This window comes from Culex pipiens, chromosome 3 (genome assembly GCF_016801865.2).
Source record: "Culex pipiens pallens isolate TS chromosome 3, TS_CPP_V2, whole genome shotgun sequence".
In the NCBI taxonomy this organism is placed as follows: domain Eukaryota; kingdom Metazoa; phylum Arthropoda; class Insecta; order Diptera; family Culicidae; genus Culex; species Culex pipiens.
The window spans coordinates 31,290,220-31,316,201 of NC_068939.1; the positions used below are offsets into that span (position 1 = coordinate 31,290,220).

The 25,982-nt window shown below is 35.2% G+C and overlaps 1 protein-coding gene across 8 annotated transcripts in view; it reads right to left on the reverse strand.

Annotated features, from left to right (window-relative positions):
- LOC120422320 (diuretic hormone receptor-like) overlaps positions 1-25,982 on the reverse strand; it is a 185,981-nt gene that overhangs the window by 12,480 nt on the left and 147,519 nt on the right. The window lies entirely within an intron of this gene.

A 25,982-nucleotide genomic window follows, 5' to 3' on the forward strand; every position in this document is an offset into this window, starting at 1 on the left:
TATACGGATGACACCGCCAATTTTATAGCACTTTTATGAGGGAAGCACAAACACACACTCTGACACCCTCTCCCTCACACACACACAGCACAGCTTTATCGTTTCCGGTTCCGCCTGGGCACGATACAAACGACGGCAGCAGAAGCCAACGTACAACCCAATCCAGCAATTTGTCACGTAGAACTGCCAGCCAGCCAGCCAGCCGGCACGTGGCCCGTTTTGCCCCACCTCGGTGCCACCCCGGTTTGGAGCTGATTTATGCAGCAAAAGTCAATATTTGCACGTGTGTGCGCGGGCGCGATCAGAACATCAGCTTTTGCATGCCTTCTTCTCGGTGTGTGTGTGTGTGTGTGTGTGTGTGTATGTGTGTGTGTGGTATTTGTGCGCAGAAAAACAGATGGCTTTTTTCGATTTGAACAGATACGTAAATGTTGCGGTGAAGACCTGGTAGGATATCTGTACATATGTATGAACAAAGAATAGTTTGGAAATTTTAAGAACGTTTAGTGTAATTTTTTAACAAAAAGAAATTCAACAGTTTAGCAGAAATCGAATGACAATTTAAAAAAATATGAAGAATAACACACACAAGCTTTATCCCAAGCATTTTCTCGGAAGTTCACCACGAATGTGTACAAGTGTGAATGTGAATGTGTGTGTGTGGTTCCTGCACGAATTGACACTGTGCAAACCACGCTCACCCTCCAGCTTCGATAAATAAATGGAAATGAACGGGAAGAAAGCTCGTTTCGTGTGGTTATTCGCGCGAATCCGAACAAGCAAACGCACCCTTGGTGACTTAATGGAATTCGCTGTTTCTGGGATCTGAATATGAAAAGAATGTGGTTTTATACTCACAATATGCGAGTTTAAAGAGGAATGCTTCAAGAATGTATGTGCATATAATAACATGAGTTTTTAAAAAATACTGTCCTCAGTAAAAAAAATAATTACAATACTTAAAACTTTCTGCATTATCGGTGTTGTTATCAAGAAAAAAGGAAATGCGGACGCTTCGAAACCCGGATACATCATCTTGTTTTATTAATTATTTTGATATAAGTTCGCATAATTATTGTCAAAACTGTGTTATGTGATGAATTCTAACATCAACTTTTATTTCAAATATGTTTGGACGCTGTAGCCAATGCCAAAACAATTAAATTAAATTAAAACATGAGTTTACCAAAACTGTGAAACATTTCGGCTGAAATATTTCATAGGCGTTCGAAGCACTGGGGAGGCAAAGCAGAAATTTATGGTTCTGATTTCCTTAAATTCAAGTAATTTTTTATACAAATTATCGATTGTTTTGATGTTAACAGCTTATTTTAGACCTAAAGAATGCTATTCACTTAAATTTCAGTCCAAATTTGTGCGATTCATAAGCAAAATCGAGTGTCCGGAATTCGAATCAAAAGTGTCCGGATTTCGAATCAGCTTTCATCAGTGTCCGGGATTCGAAGCACAACAAGTCATTTTAATTTTAAAATTCTGATGAAAAATGGTTAGAAAAGACATATGTTGCATGCATTTTCTTAAAATTGACTGTTTATACTACATCTTGATGATATTTCTACATTTTCCACTTATAACATGATTTTTTGTTAGCTGAAACGAAAATGATAGGCTACTAAGTGTCCGGATTTCAAATCATGACGTTATTTTAGATTTGAAATAAATTTACATAAGAGTAGTTCACTACGATTTCGCAAAAATACTTTTTGTGATTTTTAATTTTTTTTTGTTTTGGATTAAACTTTGTCCATTTGTCCATTGAATGGACTCCATTCTCTATTTCAAAAGAAGCTATTTTGAACATTTTTCACCATAACTTTTCCCATCAGCAATTCCCCACGAAAACAGCATGATTCGAAAAAAAAGTTCTCCGATCGGGTACCAAAATTTTTGTAATTAAAAGACGCAACTTTTGGTAACATAACATCTATAGGTCATTGCTGAAATTTTAAAGTTATCGCAGTTTTAGTGAAAAAAGTCGACTTTCCCATTTTTGCGCGTGGCGCGTCGAAAAATCCAGTTTTTATTTTCAAAAAATCGTATCTCAGAGTATCGAAAACATAACTTCACAATTTTTTGATATGTTATGTGAAATTTTCCGAGGAATCCTATAAAAATATTTTCAGACATGGGCTCTTTGGTCCCGAGACCTTCAAAACAGCATTTTAAGTTTTCATACGACCTTTTCAAATGTTATGCTAGATTTTTGAAACTTCTTACTATTTTTCCCAAATATCCAAACTAATCTCCTTTCTTTTGCGTCTAGGACAGCTAAAATCGGATGAAATGGCGCGGAGATATGATTTTTTGAAAAAAGTGGTTTTTGCGAAAATCGACGAAAATTGCCATTTTTTGAACCACTCTAACACGGTGTAGGTCACCCTAATGACCAAACAAAAAAATACTGGTCTAATTATTTCGACCAAGGATCCCCCAGAAAATTTTTGAGCTCGATCGGAGAACTTTTTTTTTGAATCATGCTGTTTTCGTGGGGAATTGCTGCCATATACAATTTTGGGGGTTGGTCAAACAAAATGGGTGTTTAAATGTATAAATTTCATGAGAAGGGGTTTTGCTGATCGATCTGCTGTCTTTGGCAAAGTTGTAGGTTATAATTATTACTTTTTAGGAAAAAATGGTTTTCTTCCTATTTATTTTATTTAAGTTTTTATCAATAAAAGTTAAAATCCAAAACTACGTATTTTTTTTTTATTTTTGAAATTTTTGATACGTTTTTTTCTAAAAAAGACATCTTCTGACCCATAGTGCGTGATGGTGCGTGATGGTGCAATCACACCGTTTTCAAGTTATAACCATTTTTAGGTAACTTTTTTTTTAAAATAGTCGCAGCTATTCATTTTTTATAATTTTTTATAATGTTTGCCCACTCCTGATTTTTGCCTTCCTCACTGAGGTAAGGCTATAATCCTGCTCTAAAAATGAACTTTTTATTAAAAGCTCAAAGACCCACCTTCATGTATACATATCGACTCAGAATCGAAAACTGAACAAATGTCTGTGTGTGTGTATGTGTGTGTGTATGTGTGTGTGTATGTGTGTGTATGTATGTATGTGACCAAAATTCTCACTGAGTTTTCTCAGCACTGGCTGAACCAATTTTAACCAAACCAGTTGCATTCGACTTGGTTTAGGGTCCCATACATCGCTATTGAATGGTTTGAAGTTTCGATAACTAGTTCAAAAGTTATGTATAAAAATGTGTTTTCACATATATCCGGATCTCATTTATATGCATGTATATGATGTCCGGATCCATCATCCGACCCATCGTTGGTTAGGTAATCAAGAGAACTTTCCAACGAGTCCACAACATTGAAGATCTGGCAACCCTGTCTCGAGTTATGACCACTTAAGTGATATTTATGTACTTTTTTGAAGCCGGATCTCACTTAAATGTATGTAAACGATGTCCGGATCCACCATCCAACCCATCATTGGTTAGGTAATCAAGAGACCTTTCCAACGAGTCCACAATATTGAAGATCTGGCAACCCTGTCTCGAGTTATGACCACTTAAGTGATATTTGTGTACTTTTTTGAAAACGGATCTCACTTAAATGTATGTAAATGATATCCGGATCCACCATCCAACCCATCGTTGGTTAGGTAATCAAGAGAACTTTCCAACGAGTCCACAACATTGAAGATCTGGCAACCCTGTCTCGAGTTATGACCACTTAAGTGATATTTAACTACTTTTTTGAAGCCGGATCTCACTTAAATGTATGTAAACGATGTCCGGATCCATCATCCGACCGGTTAGGTAATCAAGAGACCTTTCCAACGAGTCCACAACATTGAAGATCTGGCAACCCTGTCTCGAATTATGACCACTTAAGTGATATTTAACTACTTTTTTGAAGCCGGATCTCACTCAAGTGTATGTAAACGATGTCCGGAACGATCATCCGACCCATCGTTGGTTAGGTTATCAAAAAACCTTTCCAACGAGCCCAAAACATTGAAGATCTGGCAACCCTGTCTCGAGATATGGCCACTTAAGTGATATTGATTTACTTTTTTGAAGCCGGATCTCACTTAAATGTATGTAAACAATGTCCGGATCCACCATCTGACCCATTGTTGGTTAGGTTATCAAAATACCTTTCCAACGAGTCTAAAACATTGAAGATCTGGCAACCCTGTCTCGAGATATGGCCACTTAAGTGATATTGATGTACTTTTTTGAAGCCGGATCTCACTTAAATGTATGTAAACTATGTCCGGATCCACCATCCGACCCATTGTTGGTTAGGTTATCAATAGACCTTTCCAACGAGTGCAAAACATTGAAGATTTGGCAACCCTGTCTCGAGTTATGACCACTTAAGTGATATTTATGTACTTTTTGTAGCCGGATCTCACTCAAATGTATGTAAACGATGTCCGGATCTACCATCCAACCCATCGTTGGTTAGGTAATCAAGAGACCTTTCCAACGAGTCCACAACATTGAAGATCTGGCAACCCTGTCTCGAGTTATGGCCACTTAAGTGATATTTATGTACTTTTTTGAAGCCGGATCTCACTCAAATGTATGTAAACTTTGTCCGGATCCATCATCCGATCCATCGTTGGTTAGGTAATCGAGAGACCTTTCCAACGAGTGCAAAACATTGAAGATCTGGCTATCCTGTCTCGAGATATGGCCACTTAAGTGACATTTATGTACTTTTCTGAAGCCGGATCTCACTTAAATGTATGTAAACTTTGTCCGGATCCATCATCCGACTCATCGTTGGTTAGGTTATCAAAAAACCTTTCCAACGAGCCCAAAACATTGAAGATCTGGCAACCCTGTCTCGAGATATGGCCACTTAAGTGATATCGATGTACTTTTTGGAAGCCAGATTTAAAAAATAGATGAAACTTGTGTACAGCCATTGTTGTGAGGAAGGCTCCAACCACATAGGTGGATTAAGTTAGTTTTTTTTGAAAAGTTGAGAAAATTCTCTATATTTTGCTTTTTTGAACTTTGTTGATACGACCCTTAGTTGCTGAGATATTGCCATGATCTTTGATCTTTAAAAGCAGGAAAATTGATGTTTTCTAAGTCTCACCCGATAAACCCACAATTTTCTAATGACGATATCTCAGCAACTAATGGTCTGATTTTCAATGTTAATAAATGAAATTTTCGTGAAATTCTCTGATCCTTTAGAAAAAAATACTTTAATTTTTTGAATCATGATTAACATTTAAAAAGGGCGTAATATTGAATGTTTGGGCCCTTTAAAATGTTGGTCCTGATTTAAAAAAAATGAAAACATTTTTTTCGAAGAGATCAGGAAATTTATGAATTTTTCATATTTTATTACTGAAAATCGGACCATTAGTTTCTGAGATATCGACATTAGAAAATGGAAAAAAACATGACAACAAACACAAATTTCATTTTTCTGATATATTTTTGCACATCAAATTTCCATAATCTCATTACAATAATGATATCTGAATCGTAAATTGCCATTCATCACGAAATTCTCAGGAAATATTTGCCGGAATTTTCTGCTTGTGAAGAATTACTGGCCGAGATCGGAAAACAACTTAAAAAATTTTTAAACTGCCTTTAAAATTAAAAATAATTAATTTTGACCATATTTTCAATGGATTCAACCACTCAGATTTTTTTTAATCACTTTAAGTGCTTTTTCATTTGAAGAACAATTGCCATAAACATATGAGGAACTGTAAAAAATACCTTGAAAAATAGTTGAAAAAACTAATTTAAAAAAAAAACATCACTTTTATGGAAAACAGCCAAACCATGAAAAGCTCGTACCAAACGTGCATTTATATTTGATTTCCTAGATCCGTCAAAAAGTTTCCATTATGTTCATGCTGACAAATTCAGCGGAAGCTTTCAAAGCAGTTTCAGGTAAGGCAGCTGCTACCTTTGTACCTTCCCGTTTAACCTTTATCACAGCGAAATTGAGTCCCTTTTACCCTTTTCCGGAGCGAGCTGGAACAACGAAGCGAAGGAAATGGCTGATTTCGGTTGATTCAATTTACAGAATGCCACCATCAACAATTCAGCACGCTCCCCGGTGGTTCGAGGAAATACGAAATGCAACCCGGCATCAGCGTCGTCACCACTTTCGAGTGCTCGTTATGTGAGATGCAATTCGGGGGAAATTTGAAAACTTGGAAAATATTTCAAAAATAAATATTTCCCCTGAATCCAATTCTGTACAATATCCCTTAATCACTGACAATTTAAGCCTTAATTGATGCCCGTCGAGCCAAAAATATCCACTTGAGCGCATAAATTCCGAACACGTTCGCCGAACCTTTCCAAAATGTCCAATCATTTGACATTTTAATTCCTCCCTTTAGCCAAGGTGAGAGTTTAAATCCAGCAGTCCTGACGATGACAGGTGGTCCAGAAGAGCCATATTCCTGTCCCGAGGTCTGCACTGCTGGCGGGAACGTCGGAAAATGTTGCTGATTTATGGCACATACACACTCGGAAGTGCCACATGTATAAAGTCACATTAATTCATTCCCCTTCGATACCTCGCCGAGACGGGTTTACCCGGGGAAGATTGGGGTCAACCCGGGAAATGATGACATGTGGCTGGTGGCCAGGTTGGAAAAGCTGGCATTTTGTGATCGTGTGTCATGTTTTGTGATTTTTTTTATGTTTATAAACAATGCTTGAAAAGAAGTATTTAAAATAATATTTTGAATTTCTACAAATTTTAAACATTTTTGACCAAATTTCCCCCTGGAAATCTCACTGTGCACTGCAAATTGGCCCCATCGAGATGCACTCTGTGACGCTGGAGTGAAAATTATAGACAAGATATACACATTTGGCTAGGCAGCTGCTGAACGGGATGAAACATTGCTGGTGTGGGTGAAAGTGGCCTTCTAATGCACCATCAGATATTGTGGTCTTCAAAGGATGATATTTGTGCTTGGAATGTCACTGGGAGGAGATGTCGGAAATTTAAATCGAATATTTGATGATACAGCTTTGTAGCAGAATCTGAAACTAATCTTAACAGTATAAAAGAGCACTTGAACAATTGTTAAAAGCTTTCTTCAATTTGTCAATATAAATTTTCACCAACAACCTGAATTTTGGTATGTTCATATGGTATGATATCTCGTGACGAAGGGGCGGTACGACCCTTTTATTTTTCCCGATTTTTACTAAGACACGTTTTTCAGTGTAGCTCGAAACCATGAAGAGAATTTGGTGTCAAAGAGACTTATGTGCAAAATTGGAAGCCCAATTTGATGGCGTACTAAAAATTTCGAAAAAACAAAACGTATTTTTCATTTAAAAAAAGTTAAGACATGGTTTTAAAATCACTGCCATTTCCCGTTACTCAGCTGTCAAAAATCGTGAGAAATGTCATTTTCCAAAGGACCATTCTTATGCAAAATTAGCTAAACATTTCGAAAAAAAAAATACTTTCAAAGGCACACGATTGAGTTTTAGGGGTTCAAGATTAATAAAAAACTGATCAAAAAAGGGTCAAAATCATCATTTTTTTAACAATTTTTTCTGATAACTTGTAAAAAATTCTGATAACCCGTCATGAATGCATACAACTCCCTAATGGTTACTTATCAAAACTCTTGATTTTGTCTGCTCTACAACTTTGTAGAAAACTGTTGCACTCTAAAAAGCAACCCTGGAAAGTTACAGTAAACATGTAATTTTAAAATGAAAAAAATATTCTAAATTAAAAAATGAACCTTCTGGTTTATTTCAGATTCGAAAAGTACATCAAATTTCCCATAAAATGACATATCTCATGATTTTTGACAGTTGAATAACGGTAAATGGCAGCGATTGTAAACCAGTTTTAAACTTTTTTTTTAAAGAAAATACGTTTTTTCGAAATTTTTATTACGCCATCAAATCGGGCATCCAATTTTACACATAAGTCTCTTTGACACCAAATTTGTATCTCTTCACGGTTTCGAGCTACAAATCACTGAAAAACGTGTCTTAACAAAAATCTTGAAAAATTAAAGGGTCGTACCGCCCCACCGTCACAAGATATCGAAAAATGGATCTCGGATTCGTGATCAGGCACCAAAATTACCCATCAGAGCAAACTTTCACAACTTGAGGCAGAATATAATTTAATGCTGGTTGCGCACATATTTGCGCATGTATGACAAAAGGTCGAAAGATATTAGGTCGATTGGACAAAAGGTCGAATGGACAAAACGTCGAAGGACAAAAGGTCGATTTTTTTTCAGGGCCGCGGAGTCGGGTCATACTTGAAGCGACTCCGACTCCGACTCCGACTCCGGCTTTCTGAGTTTAGCCGACTCCGACTCCGACTCCGGCTCCGGCTTTCAGCTCCAACCGACTCCGACTCCGACTCCAACTCCGGCCTACCAACTCTAGCCGACTCCAACTCCGACTCCGACTCCAGCTTTCAACAAATTGTTGGCTCCGACTCCGACTCCACATATTTTATTTTTTTCAAAAAATAGTAAACTATTATTTAAAAAAAAAATTAATAACTCTCTAAGTGTCAAGTTTTTCTCAAGGAAAATAAGTTCGAATCACACAGCGGAAAAAAAGTTTCTAGGTTACCAGTTTTATACATTATTGAAACAGAAATAAAAAAAAATCCAGTTTTGAAGGCATTTTTAGAAGAACAATTTTGTAGGTGAATATGGATTTATTTACATAACCTCAAATTTACATTTAATTTATTAGAAACTAATAAATTTAAATATTTAATTGTTATTTTTTTTAAATTAATCATTAAAAGAAACCTAGCCTTAATGATCGATTAACATATAAATTCAATTTGCTCACTTTTAGGCTGACATTTATAAGAAGCACAGTGACTCCCTAAGTCACTTTGGATTTTCAAATTTAATTTTAAACGAATCAATTTTTTAAAGCCCTATTGATTTTTATTTAAAACGTACACGTACATCACGCCATGGCTGAAGGAGATTATTATTGCAAATTAATGTACCTGAAGAATTTCTTCGTGGAAAGGACGCTGAAGGGGTCCTTTTCAAATAACCGCGACGTGAACAATATTTTACCCAAGGATTTTTTATTTATTTTAATTTTAAAATTTTCGATATATTTTAAAGGAGGCGCGCGATACTTCTTGAATCTTCACCTAAAACGAAGCTTTATGAATGATCGAGCGCCTCCGGTATAATATTTTCTAGGTCACAGATATTTCAAAAGGACCCCTTAAGCTAACTTTCAAGAAGATTTTATTAGGTACATTGATTTGCAATGATAATCACCTTACGTCAAATTTGCGAGGGACATATACATTATGAAAAAAATCTTACTTGTAGAATAATATTTGGAAAATAAATTAAAGTCCTATCATTTTCACTAAACATTTTCAGATTCGTTCAACGACAATTTGCAGAGAAAAAGTAAACATATCTTTAACATATTCAATGATTATTTAAAAAATTAGTTGCAATTTTTTTGACATTTTTTGTCAGTTTCAAATATTTTAAACGTGACACTTTGATTTTTTTGTACTTAGTTATAAACAAAATGCGCATGTTGAGGTCCCAGTAGTAGATTGTTGTAATCGTTGATTATTTGATGGAAGAGTTATACTCTCAGTGAGTTTTTTTTTATTATTTTTAACCTTTCTATGTACCTCGTAATTTTTTTCCTGAAAAATGATATACTTAAAACCTAGACATTCACTATCGGGGTAAAGTACTTTTCAGAATGAACTGGATTAAATTTGGTGAAATTTGAATTGAAAAGGTACATATATATATATATAGGCAAAAGGATGCAGTCAAGAATCAATTGAATATTTCTGAATACAAAACCAATATTGTCTATTATTTTTTAAGCTATGATACTACATACTTGGGTTAGAGAAGACTAAAAGGTTATCATTTAGTGATCATAGTGAAATAAAACAATTAAAGCATTCCAATCACAATAAAAATGCTTCAAAAACAAAATGGCATCTGATAAATCTCTTTCAAAAAATGAAAAAAGTGGCAACGCTGTGCATGCGACAGCAAAAAATATACAATGCTCTCCTGCATTGTAACAAATTATGAACAATAATAAAAAAAATATTTATTGTTGAATTTTAGGTAACTCCGACTCCGACTCCGGGTTATCTAAAATTGTCGGCTCCGACTCCGACTCCGACTCCAGCTCATAAAATTTAGCCGACTCCGACTCCAGCTGTTCGAGTTTTGACGACTCCGACTCCGGGTCCCCAAAAATACCCGACTCCACCAACTCCGGCTCCGACTCCGACTCCACAGCCCTGATTTTTTATATTCTTTTTGTAAAACTATTGATGTGAGCCTAAAATTAAAAATATTTTAGAAGCTGAACTTTTTTTTGAAAGAATTGCTTATTTTTGAAAGAATGGAAAAACTCGCAAAAATATTTTGACAAACAAGAATAAGTTGTTTAATAAATAAAATTTAAACTTAAAAAATATTTCAGAAGTCGTTTTTGAAAGAAAGGAAAACTCACAAAAACATAATGACAATCAAGAATAGCTTGTTTTCGGAATCAAAATAGTAGTTTATGCAACAAGGTGCAAAAAGAGGATTTTTTCAGCACTAGTCATACATTTATCCATCGAGGTTCACCGAGTTGGATAAATAAGACGAGTGATGAAAAAATCAAGTTTTGCAACGAGTTCCATACAACGTTTTTTGCAATTCGCATTCGCATTCGCATTCGCATGGAGATGGTGATCTTAGCGGGTTGCAGACTGGATTTCGTCATGTTATGTGATAATTGTCCAGCTCCGGCTGCTTAGAAATTGATTAGAGGGAATTAAAACCAATTCTACCAGAACATGACAGGTAGCACCATGAAAGCCATCCATTGCCGGCCGCTCCCATCTCCACCATTCACCGGGGCAGGAATAAGGATTAGGAGCACGGGAAGTGTTGATGCTAAACTTACTTAGAAAAAGGTAGCGAAACCGCAGGCTCTTTTTCCCAACCCTATTGTGGAACTTGATCAAACTGACCGTTTGACCAAATTTGATCGAATTTAAACAACAAGGTTGCGTAAGTGTCGCGGGGAGTTGGTAGTTGTGATGGGTAAAGGTCTGGGAGTCGCCCTAAGCAAGCGATACGACCATTGGCATAAATGAAGTTTACTGTTAGGTTATTATTCTCAAGGCAAGCAATCGGATGCTGCTGTTGAGACAATTCCCGTTTAGTCAAATTGGTGAAATTAGTATTTTTATCAGATTGAATTTTATTCTCAAGGCAAGCAATAAGATGTTGCTGTTGAGACCGTTGTCATTTAGTTGGTGAATGTTTAACACTTTATCCCGACGCGAATATTTGTTTAAGATCCAATATTAGACAGCCGGCTGTGGAAATAAGGGATCCTTTGAATAAATTCAAATGTTGACGAAGACATACAGACTATGGCTAAACCATTTTTGAATAAAAATGCAATTTATGAATAAATAAAAATATAAATTGGCAGTACAAGTTACGCAAAATACGCGGAGCATTCCGAAATGATTCTAATGAATCTACTTGCACCGTGGCCGAAAAAGGCAACAAACAGACCGAAAAAGCATCGCAAATCGAACTAACTTAGCCGTTTTTTGCAATACCGAAAAACACCCTTTGAACATAATTATAGGACAAAAGTCCATATATTGAGTCAATGAAGCGTTTAAATCATTTTTTTTTAAGTATAACTTTTCTTAACAAGTGCTGAAAAGTTCAACTTCCATTTCAGTGCTAAAAAGTAGAACTTTTTAGCATTTGTTTTGAAAAGGGTTACTATTCGATTCTGTGATTTTTGGTACAGAAAAGTAGGCTGTTTCGTCGTTCAAGAATGACAGGAAAATCAAGTAGTTTCACTACAGAATTGCAAAAAAAAATAAAATTGAGAGGTCGCCTTTTTTATAAAAGCTGCTCATGTTTGAAAGATTGAGATAACTACGTAATATTGATACAAAAACTATTATTTAAAGCAATGAAAAACTTCCAAAAAATTGTTTGGAAGTGTTTCTGTTTAATTGAAAAAAAAAAAAGATCATTACTATAAGGATGGACTAACTATCAGAAAAAAATCAGATTTGTTTGCAAAAAATATTTTTATCAAGAATATTTGAGAAGTTTATATTTATTATTATTTGTTTCTTTTTTTCACATTCGACCTTTTATCTTTTCGACGTTTTGTCCACTTTCGACTTTTTGTCTTTCGAACCTTTAGCATTCGACCTTTTGTCCTTTGGACCTTATGTCTGTCGACCTTTTGTCGCACATTCCATACTTGCATCAGTTCATGCTTTTAGGCTTCAATATAGTAGTTAGTGCAAGAAATTGCAAGAAAATGCTGAAAATATCAAGTTTTGTAACGAGTTAAATATATTTTGCATTTTTGCAAAACATCGTTTGAATGGTCTTTTTTCAAAAACGATGTTTAAAACTTCAAAAAAGTTTAACTTTTCAATTCCCAAATAGATGCTGAAATAGTAGTTTATGCAACAAGTTTCAAGAAGAAGATTTTTTCAACACGAGTCGTTTTCGAGAATAATGGTCTTGTGTTCATCGAAATCTTAAATTTTAAAAAGTTTAGTTTACTTCGAAAATATTTCAACTGAACTTTGTTTAACATTTAGCCAGTCTCTAACTACTCCAGTGCACCGCGCCATAACTGCAAGTTATAAATTAAAAGCACTTGAAAACTTTACCCACCTTCACTCTACAACAAACTGTTACCCACAGTTTCGAAATTATGACTGCAAAGTTCCACCGTGTGGCGAGTGTGTTGATGGATGCGACGTCAAATTGCATCCCAGCCACCTCCACCCAAAAAACCCGTAAAATTTGACGACCAGCTGCCATTCCTCGCGGGGTCTTCCCCTAGATTCCGTCACGTCCCCCTCAAGAATGCCAAACGGGCTGCGAAAGTGGTGGTGATTTTCCGCACACTCTCAGCGAAGCCATTTAATTAAAAGCAAACACTCATAAATCAAACAGCGGATCCTCCCGGCCAAAGTTGAAGTCAACGCTGCGTCGTGTCCGGAACACCGGAACATTTCGGGTAGCGAACCGCGGGAAAACTGGGCCGTGGAGGTGCTAGTCAACATCGTGTTGGTGAGGGTGTGTGGTGTATGTGTGTGAGTTGGCAAACACCATTTTAAGCAAATGGCATCGTGTTCTACACGTTCATCAATTAGTGTGCTTTTCAAAAGCATTTCCCACGTGTGTGCTAAAATGTGTGTGCCTTCCGGCAGGCGCGCACACACGTGGTCAGTAGTGGTGTCAGAGGTGCAAACTTTGGTTGTTTGAAAATGTGGTGCTGCTCCTGCACTGACAATGGGGCAATTAAGTTTGAGTATTCTGTTTCATATTTGCAGATTCCGTTTTCATTATTTATAAAGTTAGTATTCAATTTATCTCCTGCCTCGGTGGAGTCGCTGGTAGGCAGTTGGACTCACAATCCAAAGGTCGTCAGTTCGAATCCCGGGGTGGATGGAAGCTTAGGTGTAAAAAGAGGTTTGAAATTGCTTCAACAATCAAGCCTTCGGACACCTAGTTTCGAGTAGGAATCTCGCAATCGAGAACGCCAAGGCAATGCTGTAGAGCTAATAATTTAGATTTAGATTTTTTAGATTCAATTTATCTAAACAAAAAGACAATCCTTTTAAGAAAGTTCAAAATTAAAGCAAATTAAACACCAGCTCAAAACTGGCTTTTTAATTGTTAATTTTTTTCGAATTTTTTATTTTTAACTTTGTGTTTTTTTTAAGGTGGACATATTAAAGATAGCTTTTTTTATTCTTCGAAAATACTTCATCTGGCAAGGCTTGTCTCAAGATTCATATTTTTAAAACATGTACAGGGTAAGCCACAAAATATTCACAATTTTGCTTTAAAAAAAAGGAAGAGGAGGAAAGAAGCATCAGTTTACAGAACGATGCAAAATGAAGACTCGATTGAAATTTGTTTTTTCTTGCTAACCAGCTATGGGAGAGAATCATGGCAACGTCCAGCAAACAAAAACAAACAAAAGTCAAACACCCTTCAAAGCTTCGTTTCTCAAAGAAAAATGTCTATGCAAGCCATGAGAAAGTGAAATTATTGACAACCGGCATAGATGTTTAAAGCAAATAGAATCCAACGGACCGTCGAGGAAGAGATTCTTCAAGCAAGAGAAAATATCGAGGAATAAAGACAATCGAAGTATGCAGTTTGAAGGGACTGAAGAATTTATCGGTACATGGAGCAATATTGATATCGAGAAGATCGACTCCAAAACTTTATTAGGTAGAATCACGAAATTGTAAATTGATTATTTACTAATAAAAACTAATTGAATTGAATTGAATAATAAAATGTCTTAAATATAAATAGAACGCAAATAAATTTCAGGTTTAGTTGTTAAAAGTAACAATTTTGCGTATAATTTTGTGGGAAGAGATTTGTTTTTTTAAAAATAGCAATTACATTGCATTTTGTTTGAATCTTCATGTATGGATACAAAAAAATCATTGTGAAATTTGAAATTTTATGTTCAGGACATGAGTTAGAGTTGAAATTATATTTGAAGACTAAATTCATCTGTAGTGGAAAGATATACTTTAAATAGAAAATTATTGAAAACATTTAAATACATAATTCATCAGCAACAGACAAAAAAATAATTAATGGTTAAAATTATATCTTTGAATATTACCTCTTTCACGATGTAATTTCACCTCAATTTGTAGAGAAACGTGCAATCAAACTTAAAAAGATGTAAATTTGCAAACTTTTTGAAGGCAATACCGCACAAAAGATCAAATTCCCAGATGAAATATTACCATGACTTTTATTACTGGGAACATTTTTTAAATTAGAGTTAACTATCTATTTAAACTGTTCATAATCTGTTCAAAACTACTTCTTAAGATTAATCGGTAGCACGTTAGAGTTTACACATACTGTTCGGTGACTTTCAGGCGAAACTTTTCAAATTTGGCTCATTTAGTGAGCTCAGAAAGACTCTTGTAATGAATTGGAAATCGAGAGGAACCAACAGTACAAAAGGAATGGTAACAGAGCGATTGTCTAATAATTAGACATGTTTTATGACATAAGTTACTTATCAGATGTGATGTCAAAATGATCTGGAAATAAAACTTTAAGTGATGTTTCACAAGGGAATGATGGAACGAGAGAAATCACAAATCCGCATAAATAATTTCAAGATTGTTCAGGTGTAAACCGAAAACGCAATCAAAAATTGAAGAGGAAGAATAAGGCTCTAAACTGCTTATTTAATTGTCGATGTACAGGACGCCGCACTATCTAATCTAATGAAATGCCTTCGCACATATTAGGATTCTAATGATATAATTTTTGAGCATTTTCAATACACGGAAAAAAGTCATTTCTCGAAATCGTGAAATGTGTTCATGAATTTGAGAACCACGATTCCAGATTCCTTAATTCCTGATTAGCTATTCAAAGAGTGTATTTGTATGTTTCATCTACAAACTTCAAAGCTCAACTCTCTAAACCCTAACCGATTCGGATGGAGGCATAGGTAGTTTTTTTTTTACAAATTTTGTCTAAGAAATAAAAAAATGTGTTTCCTGAGAACATTTTTTCTTGTTACTCTAATGAACACATATTGAAAAACAATTCTCACTTTACCGTTCGTTTCAGTTTTCTTGCAAAAAAAAAAAGTCGGCGCAACTTCATAACACGCGTCGAAATGTTCAAACCCGTTTTTTTTTTTTTTTTTTTTTTTTTTTTTTTAAATTAATATTTATTCAAATTTCTTTTCCATGTACATTCATTCAGTTAAAATATTATTGAGTGTCCAATCACAAACGATGACTTTTCACCTCAATTTTAAATACTAGCAACTTTCATTTATTCATGAAATATTGTAGCTTTCGCTATTCAGTGATTTCAAATGTAGGAGGTCCTACATGTACAAAAGGGAAAAGGGATACCTTAAAACTAACTTATAAACTATATAAAGAGCGGATCAATGCAGCTGAAGACTGCAATGATTTTTGTCGAAATGCATCAATTATCTTATTGGACATAACATCCAAAGTGTCAACTTCGGCTAATTGATGAAGTTCACTGGTGCTGAACCAGGGAGGAAGTTTCAGAATCATTTTCAGAATTTTGTTCTGAATCCTCTGAAGTTTTTTCTTCCTGGTTAAGCAACAGCTTGTCCAGATCGGCACAGCATAAAGCATGGCAGGTCTGAAAATTTGTTTATAAATTAACAGTTTATTCTTGAGACAAAGTCTAGAATTCCTGTTTATAAGTGGATACAAACATTTAATATATTTGTTACATTTAACCTGGATACTTTCAATGTGATCCTTGTAAGTAAGGTTTTTGTCAAAACCAAGTCCAAGATATTTCACTTGATCCTCCCACTTTAAATTTACCTCATTCATCTTTATAATGTGATGACTTTTTGGTTTAAGAAAATCAGCCCTTGGTTTGTGAGGGAAAATAATAAGTTGAGTTTTTGCAGCATTTGGAGTAATTTTCCATTCTTTCAAATAAGAATTGAAAATATCCAAGCTTTTTTGTAATCTTCTTGTGATGACACGAAGGCTTCTGCCTTTGGCGGAGATGCTTGTGTCATCAGCAAAAAGTGATTTTTGACATCCTGGGGGCAAATCAGGTAAGTCAGAAGTAAAAATATTGTATAAAATTGGACCCAAAATGCTTCCTTGAGGGACGCCAGCACGTACAGGTAGTTGATCAGATTTGCTGTTCTGATAACATACCTGCAGAGTACGATCCGTCAAATAATTTTGAATAATTTTCACGATATAAATCGGAAAATTAAACCTTTTCAATTTCGCAATCAAACCTTTATGCCAAACACTGTCAAATGCTTTTTCTATGTCTAGAAGAGCAGCGCCAGTAGAATAGCCCTCAGATTTGTTGCTTCGAATTAAATTTGAAACTCTCAACAACTGATGAGTAGTTGAATGCCCAAGGCGAAATCCAAACTGCTCATCAGCGAAAATTGAATTTTCATTAATGTGCGTCATCATTCTATTAAGAATTATTCTTTCGAATAATTTACTAATAGATGAAAGCAAACTAATGGGCCGATAGCTTGAGGCTTCAGCAGGATTTTTATCCGGTTTCAAAATCGGAATTACTTTGGCATTTTTCCAACTACTGGGAAAATATGCCAAATCAAAACATTTGTTGAAAATTTTGACCAAGCAACTTAAAGTTGCTTCTGGTAATTTTTTAATTAAAATGTAAAAAATGCCATCCTCACCAGGGGCTTTCATATTTTTAAATTTTTTGATAATAGATTTTATTTCATTCAGATCCGTATTAAAAACTTCATCTGATGAAAATTCTTGTTCAACAATATTCTGAAATTCTATTGAAATTTGATTTTCAATAGGACTCAAAACATTCAAGTTGAAATTATGAGCACTCTCAAACTGCTGAGCAAGTTTTTGAGCTTTTTCCCCATTAGTTAATAGAATATTATCACCATCTTTTAAAGAAGGGATGGGTTTTTGAGGTTTCTTAAGAACCTTTGAAAGTTTCCAAAAAGGTTTGGAATAAGGTTTAATTTGTTCGACATCTCTTGCGAACTTTTCATTTCGCAGGAGAGTGAATCTGTGGTCAATAACCTTTTGCAAATCTTTTTGAATTCGCTTCAGTGCAGGATCACGAGAACGTTGATACTGTCTTCGGCGAACATTTTTCAGACGAATCAGAAGCTGAAGATCGTCATCAATAATGGGAGAATCAAATTTGACTTGGACTTTAGGAATAGCAATATTCCTAGCATCCAAAATTGCATTAGTTAAAGATTCCAAGGCTGAATCAATATCAGCTTTGGTTTCTAAAACAAAATCATGATTTAAATTATTCTCAATATGATGCTGATACCTGTCCCAATTAGCTTTGTGGTAATTAAACACAGAACTATTGGGTCTGGTAACTGCTTCATGAGAAAGTGAAAAAGTTACTGGAAGGTGATCAGAATCAAAATCAGCATGAGTCACTAAAGGACCACAATACTGACTTTGATTTGTCAAAACCAAATCAATTGTTGATGGATTTCTAACAGAAGAAAAGCAAGTTGGCCCATTCGGGTATAAAACCGAATAAAGACCAGAAGTGCAATCTCTGAATAGAATTTTACCGTTGGAATTTACTTTTGAATTATTCCAAGATTGGTGTTTGGCATTAAAATCACCGATGATCAAAAATCGAGATCTATGCCGAGTAAGTTTATTCAAATCCCCTTTGAAATAATTTTTATTTTCCCCAGTGCATTGGAATGGCAAATATGCAGCTGCAATCATAATTTTCCCAAAAGAAGTTTCAAGTTCAATGCCCAAACTTTCAATAACTTTTAACTTAAAGTCACGTAACGCGCTATAAGTCATACTACGGTGGATAACTATTGCAACTCCACCGCCATTTCGATTCATTCGGTTATTGGTTATAACTTTATAATCTGGATCACTTTTCAAATAAGTGCCAGTTTTTAAAAATGTTTCGGTTATAACAGCAACATGCACGTTATGAACTCGTAAAAAGTTGAAAAATTCATTTTCTTTCGCTTTTAAAGAGCGAGCATTAAAATTCATAATATTGATGGAATTACTTAGATCCATGATTAAACTTCAGGGTAAGAACAACATCATTCGCAAATTTTAATCCAATCTGGATTGCTTCCATCATGGATGTAGCATTACTCATTGTTTGAATCAAACCAAACAGTGAGTTTTGCAAAAAAGTCATTTTTTCAAACGTAACATCGCCGAGATCAGAAGATCCCAAAGCGTTGCCAGCAGAATAGTTTTCAAATGAAATTTGAGGTACCTGCCCAATTTCAGAAAGATTGGTAGAGGATTTAAAATTCGTGGATGAACCCGAAACGACGTTAGCATAAGAAATGCCATTGTTGTTACCTAACTTTTCCACGGTAGGGGTATTTCTAGCATTGTTCGAGTGAGACAGCACGAACGTTTGATTTAAAGATGCAGGTACAACCTGACTTTGAGAAAATTTCGGTTTGGATTTCGGCTGATGCTTAGCACGAGAATCCAAAACCTTTTTTCTGATGGGGCAATCCCAGAAATTTGATTTGTGATTTCCACCACAATTTGCACATTTAAATTGGGTGACTTCTTTCACGGGACAATTGTCCTTATCGTGAGAAGAATCCCCGCAAACCATGCATTTTGGAACCATGGCGCAATGATCAGTACCGTGACCGAATGCCTGGCAACGCCGGCACTGGGTCAGATTCTGGCCATTACCGCCATGTTTCTTAAAATGCTCCCACTTTACCCGTACATGGAACAAAAACTGTACTTTGTCCAAAAGTTTCAAATTGTTGATTTCATTTCTGTTGAAATGAATCAGATAAAATTGTGAAGTCAAACCAAAGCGAGAAATATTCCCGTTTGATTTTTTCTTCATTGGTATTACTTGGGATGGGGCAAAGCCAAGCAACACCTTAAGTTCGTTTTTGATCTCATCCACCGACAAGTCGTTGGAGAGACCTTTCAAGACCGCCTTGAATGGCCGAGCATTCTTGGTCTCATACGTGTAGAAATTGTGTTTGTGGTTTTTCAAATAACCAACAAAAGTTTGGTGATCTTGTAAAGATTCCGTCAACAAGCGACATTCTCCTCTTCGACCAAGCTGGAACGAAACCTTCAAATTGCAAGTTTCCTTGCAATTCTTCAGTTGCGTTCGAAAGCTGGCCAAATCGGAAACGGAAGTCACTACAATTGGCGGAGCCTTTACTCGTTTCTCGACGGCAGAAGGCTCAGTACGAGGAGAAGGTTCCTTGTCATCAGTTTCGGATAAAACACCGAAACTGTTTGTCAATGGAATTGGAGGATTGACCTCACATTCAGAATCAGAATCAGACCTCAGAAGAGGCTGTTTTCTTTTTCTGTTTCCGTTAGCCGGTTTAGCGTTCAAACGCTTCACCGACGTAACGACCAAATCTTCAGAAGATTTGCGTTTACCTTTGTTTTGACGCATTTTGCAAGCAAAGTTCTCTTAAAAAGATGGCTTCGTTTGTAAAATACAACAAAATTTCAGGTGGGGTTAGTCTTGAAAAGACTGTTTAGAATTTTGGAAAATAACTCAGGTAGTCTTTAAAAAGACTGTGAATTTTGTTTTGAAATAACTCTGAGCTTAGGTAGTAAAAATACCGCAGCTCTAGTGTCCGTTCACCACGAAGGTTCGCAAGACACTGATGTTCAAACCCGTTGGTAATCAAATTTAATGGTCAACCGGAAAACCCGTGTTTTCCCCCTGAACCAGCAGATTGTGAGGCACTGCTAACACGTTGGTCGGCCATATTCGGCTGTATCGGTAAACTGGATACCTTTCCCGGTAATGGTGAAAATTTAATTTCGAAATCGACAACATATTCATGAAGTTTGCCTCCGCCTCGGCTTCCATATCGAATGTTGGCACTAATGACGCTGCCCATGTGTGGTGGATGTGTGCGTGCACGGAGAGAAAAATGTTGTCAAGAATTTTGGTTTTGCATCATGATTTCAAGAAATGCAGCAATTATTTTTCCGTGCCGACTTTTTGTTATGGCTCTGTGAATATGTTCAATAACTGTTAGATAACACTTTTGATCGGTGGCAGCTGGTCGAACATGGGCCAAACTGGTAAATTTCCACAATTATGAGTTTTGAAATTGTTTACGAAAACAAATTGATGGGCACTCGGTGAATGTGGCAGTTGGTTTTGCAAGTATCACACAAAATGAGAATTCATATTTGGTCAAGAAAGCTCATATTTGGTCAAGAATGTCTCGAATGACCCCGTTTCTTCTGCTGGGTTTCCTTCGTTAGCAGAATTTAGGGCAGTAATGCTTGGGAACATTCCCACACGCAATCTTCATTAGAGAGGGTCAATGAGATGACAGCGATTTTCTTCAACGGACTGTTCCTTGCGTGGAATGAAGTGTCCTGTTTACATTATTTGTGGAAGTCTTTTTAATTTTTTGAATTTTTAAATCAAGTTAAGGTAATTTATATATAAATTGACGAAACTTTATAAAAATACATCTAATTGAAATTCCTAACTTTTATTGATTGTTTGTTTAAAAGAAATCGAACGGAATAAATCGAAAATTTGCAGGCACCAAAAATATATGTTTCTCCTGAAGCACTGTGACTTCATCAGGAATAAATACAAAAACTCACAGCCAAAAACATTTTCCAACTTCGAGAAAACAAAACTTAGACGTTTGTCCAGCAACGAAAAAGAACAACAGAACAGAAATACCACCCTGGGAGTTAAACTTTAGGGAAAATTTGGGCGAAAATCCGAGGCAACAAAAATGAAAAAAAGAATCACTATCAGAAAATATAATGGGCTGAGCCCGGAGGAAATTTGATACACCTTGGCGCTTCACACACACAAAATCACACACATGTGTGTGGGAAAATGTTCCATTTTTTTGCTTCTTCGGGTGTTTCGGGCCGTATCCTCTTCCAAGCTCCAAAAGTATGTTAACGTTGTCATGCTAGATAACTTTCCTTTTTGTTTTGGGGATACCGAGGGAGCAGGACTTTGCGTGAAAATCTGGATCGTCGTGAGGGAATTGGGGCAGAGCCCTCTCAGGCTTGGCCAGGCTTGGCGTGGAAAATTCGATTAGGGCTAAAGTGGGATTAGAATGGATCGGCTGTGATGAGCTGAACCGTTGTGGGAGGTAAATGGTGGTCATTTGAAGATATGAGAGAATCTTTGATTACAAAAAAGTATTTAAAGTTTACTTAACTTCGCAATCAAACTCAACTTAAGAGCTTTAAAAAACACACAGTTGCACTTGTTTTTCTACAACCTTCGGACGAGATTATAATATTATTAACATTTAATGGCAGAAGAACTGCCAACTAAGGTCAGTAGCTTGGTCAGCGTTGAATGACGATGATGTTTGGTTAGAGTGTAGTTTTTTAGAGCAATTTGTGACTTCGACGAACGATTTTTTTTGTATTTTTATAATTTGAATTAAACCGGTAAACCACAAAAATTTGCGTTAAATAAACTTTGACTCTTATCAATCCTCTAAAGTAAATATTTTGTTTTCACAGAAAAAGCTTTTATGTTTTGCGTTGATTTAACAAAACACTGTTTTCCATAGTTGAGCATGAGCATGAGCATGAGCATGAGCATGGTTGACTGCCAATGAGCTGCTACTCCGTTATTGACGGATCAGCTGAAGTTACACAATGAACCAACAGATGAGTAGTGGGAGCTAATCATCCTCACTGTATAACCCCTGAAGATCTCTGCTTTAAGTCAATACCGGCGCCCCCCCAAGGAGATGCAGTTCAACAAAGGTAGGAATGTTAGTCCGATAGTTGAAGTTGCAGACTCATCAGACACAGAGTTTGTCGCTCTATACCTGTTGACACCGCATGAGACCGCAAAACACTGTTTTCCATAGTTGTACAAAAAGTATTTTTGATTAAAATATGCATTATTTGGGAGATCATTCAACTTCTATTTCCATTAAAATTTCCTTCACATTTTTTTGCATTTTTTTTTTAATTTTTGAAACATTGTCCATCATTATGTTCAAATAAGCCATTTTGCATCATTGTTTTCTCCATACAAATGTGGGGCTTGTTCTTACAAAAGTGCTATGAAAATATTTGAAAATCCGTGGGATTCTGTGATCGAAAAATACAGGTATTTTCAAAATAAAAAGGATCTACAAAAAACCTTAGTTAAATTTTCTAAAAAATTTGAAAAAAATATTTTCGGAGTTTCAAAATCAAGACTAGCATTTCAAAAGTTTCAAATCATAAGATTAAAACCCTTTTCAAATGTTTGTTAAATTTAGAAATCCTCAAAATATTATTTACAAAAAAACAAACAGTTTATTTCAGAGGTTACACTATTTTTATAAATTTAAAAAAGTGAGCTTTTCGAAAAATTTGTTACTGTTAAAATTGTTTAAACCGAAATTTCAGAAAAGTGCTTATAATTGCAAACTCAACTTTTCATTCGAAATTGATTTTATGAAAATCTTGGAGTGTTTTTCCAAATTTAAAATTACTTGATCGAAACTATAACGTCCGGAATATTAGAAATGATTGTAACTCTTTTAAAGCTTTTTTCTTGGTTTTTGGAAATGCGAACAAAAAAACGATATATTAGGCCTATAAAAAAAATCTCCAGATTTTAAAAACATTAAATAAACATAATTTTTCAATAAATTAAATTGGGCGTCACTCCGCGTACATTAATTTATAAGGATTTTTTGTGCTGAAAGGGAATTTTGTTTCTAATTATCTCTGTCGAAGTGAATTTCTTTGAAAATTCAATAAATTGTTCGGAACTGCCGAGGATCAGGAACACGAAAAGCAAGTGAAAGGGCTTAACCAAGCTGGAGGAGGCCGTTACCTAAGCGGAACTGATCGCCATCAAATCAATAGGAGGATATGGCGGATTCCTTTTTAAAAGACTGTGGTAGAGTCTACTCAATCATCCTGGATGTGCAATTTGAACCAGCGTAACATCCAGAAATATTTGTTGGGAGTTGACATATTCGGTGCTAAAGGAACGCTTCCACTTCATCCGACCGGCCTGTGTCCTGTCAAGATCCTGGGGTCAGACTATCGGGACACCACCTGGTTGTACTTTTGAAGATACGGTGTTTCTTGGTGAGAGCTTTCCATTATTATTTGATTATATTCCCCTATATTATAATATTATAAATTTAATAAACCCTCCTCCCCTTTTCCCACTTTTCCATTCCCCAATCCCGATTTTCCAACCCCAATTTTCCCATTTCCCCTTCCCCCATAAAAATATAATAATTTGCCAATTTACACTTACACACCACACCTAACTGAATCGGAGCTCTTTGGTACGGTATGTCCACGCATCCTTCCTCCCCTGATTATTCTGTGAAATGTGATCCGTTCACAGAATCTGTCTCTGCGGTTAATGCAACGCAGTAGGCCTGGCCGCTTTAATTTTTGCTATACATTTTCGGGGTAACTCGATTGACAAGAAAGGACTTGGGGCGTAATCTAACCGCAAATTCTTCCAGGATGCTTTCTTCGGACTGACTGCGCTTGTGTTCGATTAGATTAGATTAGATTAGATTGATCGAAACTATAACGTCCAACATGCACAATAGCTCAAAAAATTGGCACTTTTGGTAACAAAAATGATAAAATTAAAGTGGCTAAAGTTTGTCAAAACCAAGTTTTTGTGATGAAAACTGTAGTAAATAATTTGGGACTTTTTACCTTGCATCCATTATTTTCTGAAACATCCTGATCAGACTTAAAACTTTGTCGAAGACACTAAATCTATCAGAAATAAAAAAAAAACTATTTTCTAATATTTTCATTGCATATTTGCATGGACAGGCCCCACATTTGTATAAAAAAACATAAAAAAAACATTAGCGAAAAAAAAAACGAGAATTGCTCATGGTCCAAAAGTACTTACAATTATCAACCTATTAGTAGCAAGTTAAGAGGAAATTTTCTTATCATAACAAAACAAAAGAAAATATGGAAAATGGTGATAAAAAAAGTTGAATTTTGGAATGTTGATAATTTGTTAGGTTGAATATTACCTCTTTTTTTGAGTAATATTACCTAAAAAATGTGTAAAAATGTGAACCTGATGAATATTCACCAGAAACTGATGAAAATTCATCATTTTGTGAAGTTATATCACTCATTTTTTTGACACAAAATCTGTCACCATTTCCTGATGAATATTACCATCATTTTTTTTGTGTATTTATAAAGCAGTTCTCTACGGAATCGGTCTTTTTTCTTTAATTCCTCAAAGAAGCCATTTTGCATCATAAGTTCGTTCATATAATTTTCCATACAAATTAGGCAGCTGTCCATACAAAAATGATATGCGAAAATTAAAAAAAATATATCTTTTGAAGGAATTTTTTGATCGATTTGTTTGGCAAAGTTGTAGGTATGGATAAGGACTAAAAAAGATACACGATTAAAAAATTTTTGGTGATTTTTTATTTCACTTTTTGTCACTAAAACTTAATTTACAAAAAAAAAACTATTTTTAATTTTTTTATTTTCTGATATGTTTTTGAGGACAACTTTTCAGAAATTTCCAGAATGGGCAGAAAATATTTGACCGAGTTATGATTTTTTGAATCAATACAGATTATTTCAAAAATTCGAAATATTGATCGCAAAAGTTTGTCAACAACATTTTTCGATATAAAATCGAATTTGCAATCAAAAAGTACTTTAGTGAAATTTTGATTAAGTGCTCCGTTTTCAAGTTATAGCCATTTTTAAGTAACTTTTTTGAAAATAGTCGCAGTTATTCATTTTTTAAAATTAGTGCCCATGTTTTCCCACCTTTGAAAAAAAATTTTTTGAAAAGCTGAGAAAATTCTCTATATTTTGCTTTTTTGAAATTTGTTGACACGACCCTTAGTTGCTGAGATATTGCCATGCAAGTGTTCAAAAACAGGAAAATTGATATTTTCTAAGTCTAACCCGAACAACCCACCATTTTCTAATGTCGATATTTCTAGATTAAATTTTCAAAACAACCTATCCCTCATGGGTTTCCTATGCAGATAGGACCTTTTGAAAATTTAATCTAGATTTCAGCAACTAATGGTCCGATTTACAATGTTAAAATATGAAAACATCGTGAAATTTTCTGATCTTTTCGAAAAAATTTTTTTTCAAAAAAGTTAAATCAAGACTAACATTTCAAAAGGGAGTAATATTGAATGTTTGGCCCTTTTGAAATGTTAGTCTTGATCTAAAAATTTTGAAAATATTGTTTTCGAAAAGATCGGAAAATTTCACGAGACTCCGAAAATTACTCAACGCAGTTTATACTTTTGTAATATTTTTACATTGTATAATTACTTAAAAAGTTCAATGCAATTATTCGAAAACACACCATTTCGTTCCATCTACGGTATTCTTGAGCACTTTTTGTAGTCTTTGAAA